The sequence below is a fragment of the Micropterus salmoides genome, unplaced genomic scaffold (assembly GCF_014851395.1).
Source record: "Micropterus salmoides isolate LMB-PRFRI ecotype aquatic unplaced genomic scaffold, ASM1485139v1 Ms_hic_scaffold_1950, whole genome shotgun sequence".
NCBI classification, from domain to species: domain Eukaryota; kingdom Metazoa; phylum Chordata; class Actinopteri; order Centrarchiformes; family Centrarchidae; genus Micropterus; species Micropterus salmoides.
This window is the reverse complement of record NW_024041096.1, coordinates 1-13,799: the sequence shown is the minus strand read 5'-3', so window position 1 is coordinate 13,799 and position 13,799 is coordinate 1. Positions and strand designations below refer to the sequence as shown.

Here is a 13,799-nt window from a genome sequence, read left to right as displayed (position 1 = left end):
TGTTTGTATGCAAGCCAAACTACAGAGCAAAATCACACTGATTGAACCAACCTACAGTGCAATAACAGTAATTAGTGTAATTAAATAGCATTTTGTGGACCTGCCACTTATCTAATACAGAGATGAATTAGATATGGTATTACTTTATCATACATTTTATGTACATGAGTAGATTGATAGAATTTAAGTTATATCCTAAAGAGGAGCAGGACCACAGTACATCCCCCCCATGCAGCTTTGATGTGTCTAAAAGCTACCATTACAGTAACTTCTGGGAAATGGAAGAACAGTATATGTCTATTGCTTTTTACCTGTTTTCATCTTGGCTTCATGACTGGTTATTGACATAAGTGTAGTTCTTTAACAGTAAAAAAGATGAGTGTAAAGATTTTGCAAGGGCAAGTTATGCATAGGCCTACCATGGTGGCTAAGACCCCCTGTATTTTAATCCTAGTGAAGTCCCTAGGTTCAAGGTTCCACATGTTGTGTGTTGTGGTATTCTGCATACCGTGGTTATAGAGTGATGCATATATCCCACCCCTACAGTTAAAACCCTCCAAACAACCAGTAGGAGTCACCAGTGTAACAATTCTTTTAACAGTGGTGGAAAGTTACTACAGGTACATTTACTGAAGTATTACTCAAGTCTCCGCAGTGCAGTCTATGTAGGGTACACATTTAAATTGATCTTGCTGAATCTGCTTTGTGGGCACAAAGGAGCTGGCGAGAGGCGGGGGCAATATAAAGGACAGGTCAAGTTAGATCAAGCACCAGAGGAGTCACGTTCGTGCATTGAAGAGGAACAGAGTAAGTACAAAAACTTCAATGCTTTGCATTTACAAAATAAGTTATGTAAACGCCTTAGTTAAATTGTATCACGATTTTGGATTAATAACATAATCATTAGTATATTATAGATTATTTATAGTGTAGATATAGATAAAAACCTGCATATATGCAGAATTAATCCCCGTCTGTAAAGCTTAACCCCATTTCTTTCTTTTATGACAACATTAAAAAAGGAAGATATTTTTTAATATGATATTCAGTTCAAGAAGGCTTATTATTTGTGATAAAATTACATAATTAAACTTAAATAAAAGCTTTTTTTTAAATACATGGAAATGGAAAATAGCATTTTTTTAAATGCCTTTTCAATTACCTTCCTACTTATGAACCACATTATTAAAGTGGCAATAATTTATAGTGCCCTTTGCTTAATCCTGTCCTTGTTGACTCATTTTCTAAAACTACAAGTTAATAAATCTCTAAACTAAACATACCGTAAAGCTTTTTTCAATCTACAGGAGTAGCCTATGTAAGTCACTAGATACCAAATGTCAGAACAGATGTTGGAAAATGGCCTTTGAACATCCCACAAAATTGTTTAAATTGAAGTAACTTGTCCCTCTTGGCATTTTTAAATCACTGATGAAGAAATTTGAAGGTTGATTCTGTTACTTGTCATTGTAGGTTGCTGTGTCAATAATTGTGAATTATGATCTTTTTGTTTTATATTAATGGTATCTGTATTGTTTTATGATATTTTGCAATTTTTATAAAACGGCTTGTTGCTGCCTATCTTGGCCAGGATGCGCTTGAAAAAGAGATTTTTAATCTCAGTGAGCCTTACCTGGTTAAATAAAGGTTTAATTATAATAATAAAAAAATATATCACAGGATCCTAAATATGGATTTGGATATTAAATTGGAGAAATGTTTTATTATGAATAGTAGGCTATGTCTTAAAATGAATATTTATATAGATTATTTGACATTGTATCTCAACATATCGTGTGTTAGGCTACTACGTTTTAAAAGCTGTTCTCCAACTTTGATTTAACAACATTTCGTCAGAGTACAGAAAGCAAGAGAGGAAAAGCAGGTTTGTTGTGATATGAATGGAGAGAGAGCAAGCACTACTCTGAGCCTCCCAAATAATATAAAACTGAGAAAAGAGAGCAACTACAACAACTACATTGATGAATTAGCTACTTTTACTTTGCTGTTGGATTCCCACCCAGCATGGTGCTAAATACCTGATCCTACACCCAACATTTTCTGGCTGAGGTGCAATACTGAATATGATATGCTAACCAACCACACAATGCCTGCTTTACTTACTGATTTACAAACAATATAGTACACAGTAAATGCTAGGAGAGCATATTGTTTAAGCAGTTGTTTTTTAGGTTAGTGTATATTCTACTGTATTTTGTTTTCCCATACAACAAGTTAAGGTTAAGTGCAGAGTAAACAAGTAAACAACGGAGCCCAGTCAGCTAGAACAAATTAAAAATTGTCAGTTATTTATGCCTCATATTTCCTAAAACCTATTATTACACTTTCTTGAGCCATATCAGTTTCATAATTCCTTCTTTGGCTTCAACTGAATATTATTGATGAACTGTCTTAAAATGTCAAGCAATAATGACTGATTTAAATACTGATTATTTGAATACCTTCCAGTTGCTGTTTTTGGTTGTTCGTCATGGATGATTTTGTTCGGAGAAAATTAGCTGAATGGGGTCTAAGCGTGTGGATTGAAAGATTTGAAGGTAAAGTATTACCATGCTTCTTTGTTGGGCACAGGTATTATACAATTATACAATATTGGAATTACCTACCAATAGTGAAACATCTAAGCATCTATTACAGTAATACAGATATAAAAAAAACATTCTTCTGCAGTACAATAATGACATGTCCCTGACAGGCATAGAAAGACAAGAAAACAAATAACAATTAGTTAAATAGACAATCGATTTGCATTGAGCTTGTACAACCCTGCTACGAGCTATGTGAGGCTGTCATGCTCTTAATAAATAGTAAAATCAACAGCTGAATCCATAACTACTTCACGCCTTATTAAAGGACTTTTTCCTGAGCAATTTAGAAAATAATTCTCAGTTTAACATTCAACTGATTTTTTTTTAAATTACAGATGAAGGGATTGACGAGGAAAGTCTTTACTGTCTTTGTGATCAAGAAATTGATAAACTGATCCCAAAGTTGGGACCAAGGGCAAAATTCAAGAAAAGAATGAAGTTGTTAAAGGTAATGTCCTGCACTGTGAAGATGATTTACACAAGTACTGTATTTGGTCTCATTAATATATGGTCTCGTAAAAGTGCAGATGCATTTATCATTTACAGGTGAATCAACACGTTATGATGACAACTACAGATAGATAATTATTCATTTTAATTATTATGATTATTTATTATTTGCAACTATTTTCTTTTTTCACTAGAAAGAACAAAACACAGCAAATCAGGCAACAATTGATTCTTCTGCTCAAGTAAGTTAAATAGAGTTTTATACAATTAGAAGTCATCTAAGGCATTTATTACAATCATGCAGTTTTTATTTTTAATGTCTGCACTGAGAGTATTACTTTTATCTATAGTGTAACCAGGCAGAAGAAGAAGCAGCTGATTCTGCTCAGGTAAGGGTCACAATGATTTTCACAGGCATGTAATCAGTAAACTTCATTCTTCATTATTATGCATTTGATGCACTAGAGTGTCCTGAGACAAAGTCATCTTTGATGCTTGGATGCTGAATGTGATTATGGACTGCACAACTCACACTCCCAGGGTTTGCCAGGGTGGATAAGAAGATAAATGCAAATATTGACTTGAGTGAATTGTAAAGATTTGTCGAACTCTGGTCAAATATTCATGTTCATCCCCAGGTTCGGCAATCCACCAGTGACACAAGTAATAAAGGTGAGATACACAATATTAACTAAATGACTATATTGAGACCACATATTAATATTGTGACAAATGTTTCTTTTGGCTTCTTTTTATTTAAAAACAAAATCTAATAAGGTAAGAGAAAGTTAGATCCTCAGGGCGAGTCCAGCAAAGGGCAATCAACACCTAGTAAACGACGAAGTGTGACAAAACATGGATCATTCTCAGGTAATGACAGTTTTCTTTGTATAGCAAATGTCTGTTTCTATAACTTGGCCACAGAAAATATTTTCTAATTTATTAGCCAGAGTTAAAATCTTATCAGAACACCTCAAACTGTCAACAGCATGCATGTTAAGTATTAATGTATATTCTACAATACACAGCTTATGGTAATATCTTAAACGTCTTTTAACAGGATGATGTTTTAAATCCAGACAACCTTTTTATCTAAGTGATCATAGTATAAGCCTCATCAGTCTGAGGAATCATCAATTGATTGGTCAGAGGAAGTGTCTCATTGTGCATTGCTGTTTACTGGATAGCTGGTTCATGGTTCCTGCTGAATAGTTCTTTATTTTTCCTCTGACAGAAAATATCATACTGTCTGAAGTGAAAAACATCATGAGATGTGTCAATGATAAAATACCTAACCATGGCAACACAAAGCTCAACAACTTCCTGAAGTAAGTATTACATTTGACATATTCTGTTTTTGGTTGTTGTTAGAATTATAGGCACAACCAGAAGCAAACTAGCTATCACGTTTGCTACATTACCTGCATAAGGTTGTAAAGCTGTAATGATGTCAACAGAGGAGTTGTCCTAATAGAGAGCTGGCAATCACTGCATCCAGGAAACAGTGCAGCCGCAGCCCGAGAGCAAGAAGGCTGAGCAACCAGACTGCAGCCTAAAGTTCACTGTATCTTTCAATAGACATCTTAAACATTATATTAATGAACATTATTATAATCAAGCTAGGCAACTAAAATATGACATCAAGGCTAAATGAAAAATCTTCAACAATTCAAATGAATTTGGTTTACTATTTTTCTGTCACCAATGCTGCTCTGTTCAGGCCCTTAGTCAAAGTCTGCTTAGTCTTGAACACAATTCCAAAACTCTTTTACTGCATTAATAGTGTAGGGTGTAAAATAAATTAAACTTGATGGAAAGACAGTTTGTTGAATGAAGCACCATAAACCCAAAAAAGGAAACAAACAAAGTTTAGGTTCTGTAGATGGTCTTTATTATTCGACCGGAAACAGCTGAGCTTGCATCAAAGAGGTCCAAACATGCAGAACTGAATCTGAGGTGGCTGCGGCTTGGCTTTTATACCCATCTCCCTTCTCCATTGTCCCCCTGGCATGTGTCTTTCTGTTTTTTCTACTTGAGTTATATATTTACCTTCTGACTGTTTTGCATGTGTTTTTCTTGGGCCCAAGAAAAACACACGCTTTACCCACTTTCTCCTTATGATTCCCTTATAGACTGTCCATATTTACAGCCGAACTTGAGTCGTTAATCACTCACTTCAATCGTTTTGACCCTATGAGTGACCTTCTCTCCCCTAAGTGCATCTTCAGTTTTGTGAGTCGCTCCTACAATGGTTACATCATGGCCTCTGCACTTGGTCTCCCCCCTTGCTGACCTCAGCATGTTCTTTTTAACCCCAGTTAATGGAGCTGAAGGGAACTGCATCTGATGATGATTCTCTGTGGTTTCATCTCTGAGTAACCCCTCTCACATAAAAATAGTCAGTAGGAGTGTTGTTGATATATTGATTATAGCTACCTTGAAATATGCTTGAGTAGTGTGTTTGTAGATGTATTTTGACACATTCTTTCAGTGTTTGTATATTTTCTAAATTAATGAATTAACCCATCTTAAAATTCTTCTACAACAGGGATAAAATCAGTGATTTGGAGATAGACAAGAGGGAGGTGGTTGGTGTCTTTGGTAAATCTGGGGCTGGAAAGAGCACTTTGATAAACGCCATCCTCGGAGAGGAGAATCTCTTGCCCTCTGGAAATGTGAAGGCATGTACCGCAGTCATTATTAAAGTGGATGCTACCAAGCTGAACTCAAAGTATGAGGCAGAAATTGAGTTCATTACAAAAGAGGTGAAATGAGCTGTTTGTTTACTTGAAGTTGAAAAGTTATTAAGTAGTTGCCAAAATAAAATTGCTCATTAGATTACATGTCATTTAACTTAACTTAGTTAAACATAATTATTATTTTATTTTGCAGGAGTGGAAAGATGAGTTGTGGTCCTTGTATAATTTCCTTGGCGAAAATTCAGATCGAACAGAGAAAGATGACGATTATAATGACTTAGTTGAAAAGCTGTCAGCAGTGTATGGAGAAGAATGGAAAGACAAATCCCCTGAAAAACTCTTGGATCACAAATATTTGAGAGAAATTCCAGAATTTCTCCGTTCCGAAAAGAAGATTTTGACATGTGTATCGGTGAGTAAGAGAAAAAATTCTTCTTCAACAAAGAGTGGACTTGATCTATCTGTTCTCAATAACTACAACCCCATATTAAATGCACCCTTCATAGGAAAATCACTGAGAACATTGTCATTTTTGGGATGTCTCTGATCAGAAACCTGCAACAGCCAGTTAGAGCAAACTGACCAGGAAGTGTCACCAATGTGTAGTGTATTTGCTTGCACTATAAAATGTATAAACCATGCTGATTTCCTCTTATCAGTCATGAGTTTAATGGTTCATACATTCTTATTTTTTCTTTTTCTGTCAAAAACATACCACACACGAGTACAACTTGCTAATGACGACCGTCTGCCTCCGTGTTTGTTTATGCCCGTATGTTATGTCCCATATGTTTACAGAAGTTTCTGTGAGATCCCGAATCCCAGGAATACCCACTCTGAAATCACATAAATGCCAAGTGGTGGTCCTGCTGCATCTAGACTGAATCTTCGTGTGTGAATTCTTAAGATAAAATAGTTATTTATGTCATTAAGTCTGAGATATCCCATGCATAAAAAATCGGTTAAGATTTAAAAATCCTCTAGTGTGCACCAGGCCTGAGTGTTTCGTATTGCTAGCAAGGATGTGGCTAAAGTTACTGTGTTGATTTGCCTGGGCTTTTCCACCGGATGGTACTAGCTCAACTCAGCTCGACTCCACTTGCCTTTTTTGGTTTTCCATTGGGCAATTCTAGTACTTGGTACCTAGCAGCTGGTAATTTTTTTGTTGAGGTTCCAAATAAACCGAGGCAGTACCAAAAGGTGATGTGAAAACACTACAGACAACTGTTAAGTCCTGCGGTCTGTTTACAGTTGGGCTGTTGCTGCAGCTCAGTTTGTTGTTAGTTTAGAATTTCTTCTGCGTTCCCTATGTCGCCTCTTTTCCAAAGATGGAAAAACGGACAAGTCATTTTCACAGCAGTTGACAAAATAACCTCACCCTCAGCCATTAAGGTGCGTTCCCACCGAAAGTGAATCCAGCGTTTTGGACGGCTTGATTACATACAAAATCAATGCAAAGACGCGAATTCGCAGGAATTCGCTCCGGGTGGCGCGAATGAGGCGTTTGTCGCTCAATTTGAAAATTTTCTACTTGGACGAGAAATTCGCTTGACACAATGTTGCGAAAGCCTATCAGCGGTGAGATTGTCCTAACGTCACCGGCGGCTTTGGAGCGTTGTTTGGAGAGGACAAGGTGAATGGTGTAATGACAATCCACTGGCCGACGGGGAGCTGCTAAAGAACGAGGAAGTGGACGGGGAGTAGCGCTGCTTAATCAGTGACTTCAATTCAAGTAATCATCATCATTGTCACTATGGCATGGCACACACCCTATCCAAGAGCGTCATTTTGTGTTTGTAGGGACATTTCAGGGTTCAGATTAGGGGTGTGATGAAACACTCAGCACATAAGATGTAACATTGCAAGAAAATTGTGAGGCACTGACCTGGTGTTAGTAAGCATCATGAGGAATGTTCATCATTACCTTCTCAAAAGTGCAGGTTGGGCTCGTCACTTGTGCATTGATGTTGATAATTGCGTGGCGTTTTGGTTGTTTGCCCCGCGGCAGTGGGGTGCTGGGCAGGGGGGGAGCACTGGTCTCTGTTGTGTGCGTGCTGCAGTCAGTCCGGGCGCTGCTCTTCCGCGGGTTCCGCCTTTGCGTATCTTTCGGCATTGGATGGTCGGTTTTTTGGGCGTCTGTTGGTTGGGTTGGGGTCTTGCGCGTTAAAAAAAAAATGTTTAGCTTAGATAATGGAAAATGAAACTGATATCTCCTGAATACACAGTGAAAGACCTTCTCACAGTGAGAGAGATCACAGCCAGATGGCACTACGTTTCCATGCGGCTTCTGCCTGAAGTCTGTCCTCTAGTGGTTTAAACAGAAACTTTCACACAGCAGAGGGGGCTGATGAATGTACTCATAAACCTTATCACTAAAGAAGTAACATTACTGCTCTGCTCACTTGAAAGACCTCTCTTCCTATTCTGTCACTGCTGCCACCAGTGGAAGGATACAGACCTGAATGTCTTTTCCTTTGGGAACACCATACACATCCTCTTTCTGTGTCTTGGCAGGAAAACAACCAGGAGAAGGAAAGAGAAGCTTTCCACTTAACAAAAACAATTTATTTGCCCTGTCAAAGGCAAAACAAGTGAATTTACAGTGTGGAATCTCCCTTGTAAAGCGCTATAAAAATACAAAAAGTACATTTGCTTAGGGCTGTTTAAGGTCTTTCAGTGCACAAGACTCCAGCTGCATTAACGAGCCGGATAAATAAGGGAATAAATATTCTTATTGGATTATTAACAGTCCGGCATTAGGTCATGTTTTCATTCCCCATGGTCAGCAGTGGTGCTGTCAACACTGTTGCCTGTGTGGTCATCCTGGACATCATGGTCACCATGGTCTTCCTGAACAATGTGATGATCTGTCTCATGATTCAGCTGTGCATACTCCACTGATCCCTGCTGAGAAGGGACAAATTAAATATGAGATGTTGTGTGAAGAAAAAGATCATTGTATGACACTTGTGCCTGTAGAGTAGTGTTGGGTAACACTGTTACCCTAAGTCTTTTATTTCCTAATAATTTCTAGAAAGTTTAGTAGACAAACCGATGTAGCCTAACTAGTACAAATTATATAGAATACAAAAGTCTGCAGTCGTGATAGCAGCTCAGACATACTTACTGAGGCAGAGTGGTGCTTTGAGCTAAATACTGACATCGGCATGCTAACATGCTTTGTCAGGAAAATGTGTACCAAGTTCACCATCTTAGTTTAGCATGTTAGTATGCTAATGTAACACCAGCTATGTTGTGTATGTAATTAGTATGTGATGTAGCCAGCTAGGTTGTGTAGTGAGTAAACCTCACTCCCCATTGCCTTAAGACATGCACTAGCGACGAACGCGAGGGCCAATGGGTTTTAGCCTCCTCGTTAGGTCATCTGCTTCAAGTACCCAAGGACGGCCCATGTAGAACAACTCAGAGCCAGTTATACTAACATCTGCTAATTAGTAATAAACACAAAGTACAGCTGAGGCCGATGGGTATAGTGACAAACAAAAGTAGTGAACAGATTTTAATTTTGACCTGATGATGAAATGAAAAGTTAAGGGATCATCAAAAGTTTTTAAAATGAATCCCGGGGGGGAAGACACAAATTTGTGCTCCAAATTTCAATCGAATACCCATCTAGTAGTTGTCAAGACAGAGAAAACCACAAATGTGAACCTCACAGTGGCGCTAGAGGAAAAGTCAGGGGATTACCAAAGTCACCAGAATTCATCCTCTGGGCACCATAATTGTCATGCCATCCCGCCGCTAGCATGATTAAATAATTTTAGTTAGTTAGTTGAGTTTAAATGCAGTTGATTTTCACAGGGATATTCTTGAAACCCAAGCACAAATGTATAATCATTTATCTATTATAGAAAACTTTATTCCTCATACATGTTTAACTGCATGTTCAGTTGACCTGCTGTGTAGTGGCTAATAGACTCTAGGTCAATTTACTGAACAAAATTAGTGCTTTTAGTTAGCTGTCTACAAACATTAAAGAATATGACTCCACAGGGTTTCCGTTTATTGTGTGTCTGTCCGTGAGAGGTCTCTCTGAGCAAAGACACAAGGCATTCATAAGTATGTGTGTGTGCCTTTTTGTAGCATGTGAGTGCACTGTATGAATGCGGTGTGGTGTGTGTTTCTACTTACGCCATCAGCCTGCTCTGGGACACCTGCAAAAACAAAGCAAAAGGACAAGCTCAGGAAACAAAAGGAGTCTGAGGATTAAAGGAGGGCTTGTATAGTCTTCAGCACTCCCATGAACAGATCCCAGATCCCAGGAAACTACTTATCACATCGCACAAATTCACACTAATATAATATCACATTGCACACATTCACACTAATATGTACAGTCTTCAGCTACAAGCAAGTCTATTCTTAGAAAACACAGAGCAAAAAACATGCCTGGAGTTGCGTTTACCTTTACTTGCTTTACTGCTGCATCATTGTTGGCTGACATTTAAACTGCTGGAAGTTATTAGGAGCTAATGACTGAACAATAGACAAGAGTTTCCATTATGAGTATGAAACAATGGAGTGTGTTGCTAACTTAGTCATAACGGATATACACACTGTTTGGCTCTGATTGTTAGAGCAGGAAGCTCTCCTTGACGAAAGCAGGAAGTGGACACCTGGCGACTGGGCCTTCTGTTTTAATGGGACATTATTTCACTAACAATGCAGATGTTTACAGTTGGAGCTGATCCTGTTTCCTGACCCCTTTTGTTGTTTTTTTTAACGTCAGCAACCAGCCTGATTTCTCCCACCGTGTAACGTAAGTGGGAGTTGAATGACGAGGAGGATGTAAGTCGTACCTTGCTTGGAGTTCCGCACTTCGCTGTACACCGTGTCTGTGCCCTTTTTCACCGGAGCTGTCACAACAAGTGCATAATTCTTTTAGACTGTGTTTTAAAGATCAAAATGACAATGGTGATATGATTGAACACTAAAAATGTTACAATTCAGAAACAGTCTCACCTCTGTTAGGATCTGGCTGTCTGGTCTGCACCTCAGTGTATTGAGGCTCTGGCTTTTCTGGAGAGATCACACTATTCTGGTCATCAGACTCTGCAGTACATTAGAGCATTAACAAAGTTAAACTTTATCGCATTTCATATTATTTGAAATCAATCACAGCATAGCAGTCAAATTAAATTAAAGGATATGGCTGGTGGTATTTTGTATTTTTCTTTCTTGTAAAAAAACAAAAGCAACAATGAACTGAGCTCAAAAACTTGTATTGTCTGCTAGACCGATATATATCCTCTGTGCCACTTGACTTCACTGATAAAACTGTTAAAAACAAAGAGTCACACTGTTGCACTGGAAGGCATGTTTCTTCATTATAACAAACACGGGCACTTTGACTTAATGTCACACACACGATCCGGCTGCTTTAAAATACTCCAAATGTGCACCAAATGTGTATTAATCCGCAGTGTAAAATAGCCCCTAACAAATACACCATTTGTTCTTGTTTGTGTAATGTTTGGTAAAAACTACAATAACCAGCTGCTATAGGAAATTACTTAGCCTTTTTAAGAAATGGAAACAATGTACTTGGGAATCCTTTTTTTAGATCTGTGACTGCATTAGCAACAAATGGGCTCAAGGCTGAGGATCACAGAAAGGTTGGGAAGTCAGAGAGTATTGAGAGAAAGACTAGCAAATTGTTGGTTTTGGTCTTTCCACAGGATTTGTTGACAATAAGAAACATGCAGAATAGCACTAGCCTCATCCTTTAATAAACATATGAATAAAGTTTCATAAATTTCTACACACTGTACTCACCAGAGCCTGATACATGTTCACTCCAAATACTCTTTCCCATCATGCCTGGAGTGACTACACAGAGAGGACAAATAAAGCCTCAGTTGTTGAATCAAAAAAAAAAAAAATGTTTTAATTTCTTTTATTTATTTATTTCTCCAACTCCTATTGGCTACTGGGGTTCTTGCTTGACTGTTGCTGGGGTCAGTGCTGCACGGTTGTGGCATCCCACTCTCACTAACATCTACATTCTCTTTCACACATAGACACAAACAAATTTAGGTTGTCCCTGGTAGAATTATTCTTGATGCTTTTCTTTCAGTTACTTATTTAAATTAATTGTTATTATTCCAGCTCTCATGGCTGTGCTGTGTTTTATTTATTGTGTTGACTGTTTCTTGTTTTCATTTCTCTCTTAGTTGCCTTCCTATGTCAGCTGTTTATTGCTACTGTTCAGCTGGTTGTCTTTTTTTTTGTGTTTGTGTGTGTTTGTTTGTTGTTGTTTTTTCTCTAACTCAAGCCCCCCTCCCCGTTCTCTTGCAGGTTTTGTTGCTTTCTGCAATTGGTGTGACCCTCTATTTCCTGTTGTCCCCACCCCCCATCCCTGTTCTCTTGCAGGTGTTGTCTGTGCTGTCTGTTTGTGCAATGTTTATGGCCCCCATCCCCATCTGCTCCCATGTTCGCCCGGTGACAAATCAATACATAATTAAATAAATAATAAAACAGACGAAAGAGTATATTAATACTCTCTTGTTAAAGTAAAATCTGTCTGGCACAATATGGTATCGAGCTCATTATACTCTATACCAGGTTGCTGGGCAGGACAGGTAAAAAATAAATAAATAAATTGTAACATAGCACAAGATTGGGGTCGTGAGAATAATGCAAGAATATATTATAATAGGGCTACTATTTATAATATTGTGGGGTCTGGGGGTTTCTCCCCCAGAAGATTTTGAGCATTAAACACTTCCTGCATTTCCTGCATTCTGGAGACATTTTCTGCACCAATTTATGGTGGAAATGTCTGTATTTATATAAAGAGAAGTAAGTGGCAGGTGACAATTCAGAATGTGTAATGTATGTAAAAACATAATAGAATCTCAAAGCACACGAATGCTTTTAAAAAGTGATAGGTACATGTCCCCAGCATCCCCAGTATGAGTTTGTTAAAATAAATAAATAATTTACGTTACAAAGGTTTGTCGGCCCACCCACATTTTATGTATTTTGTAAAGCAGGGTGAATGCCTTTCTGTATGGAGTTTGCATGTTCTCCCCATATCTGTGTTGGTTTCCTGCTCCAGATTCCTCCTACAGTACGTAAACATGCAGGTTAGGTTTGGTGACTGTTTAGTGTGAATGGTTGTTTCTCTCTGCATCAACCCTGTGATACACTGCCGACCTGTCCAGGGTGTACACTGCCTCTCGCCAAATGTCAGCAGGGATCGGTTCCAGCCCCCCTGCGACCCTGATCAGTGGTTATAGATAATAGGTGGATGGAAACATAAAATTGCCTTATGTTGTTTAATTTTATTATTTATTGCAGGCTAAAGAGCTGTCTGCAAAATGTGCCAAATACACAAGAAGTGACTCTGAAGATGTAGGAAGGAATGAAGTAAGAGATTGTATTGGCCACTAGTGAAGTGTGTGACTATCAGGGTGCCTGGGAAAGATCTTCTCCAGCATGTCACACTTGTGGACCTTCCTGGAAATGGGGACCGTAACAAGAGCAGAAATAAAATGTGGAAAGAGGTAATTTTTTTTGCATGCACTGCTGTTTATTGTGTATTACCAGAAACGGTAACTTCAATTCAGTTCAATTCAATTTCATTTATATAGCGCCAAATCACAACAACAGTTATCTCACAGCGCTTTTCATAAAAGAGCAGGTCTAGACCGTACTCTATGATGTTATTTAAAGATTAGTTATATTATTACAAAGCACTGATTATTATTTCATTATCATAATTAACTTGTGATTATGTCTCTCCAGGTTGTTGGAAGTTGTTCTACTGTGTGGATTGTGACTGAAATTAATCGAGCAGCATCAGAAGAAGAAGCCTGGGAGATCCTCGAAAATGCCAGTGGTCAAATGGGAAATGGTGGCCAGTGTCAGCAGATTCCTTCATCTGCACTATGTCTGATTGTATTGGAACGTTGGGTGATTCGTAAGTGATTTTTGATAAGAGTACATCCACATTAGACAGTGACACATGTGGCAGCCAAGAGTTCAACAAGAGTAGGCGGAAGCAAATACAGATATA

The 13,799-nt window shown here is 38.2% G+C and overlaps 1 pseudogene; it reads left to right on the top strand.

Moving 5' to 3' along the window:
- Positions 1-656: 656 nt before the first annotated feature.
- LOC119911189 lies at positions 657-13,703 on the top strand (annotated as a pseudogene).
- Positions 13,704-13,799: the final 96 nt, after the last annotated feature.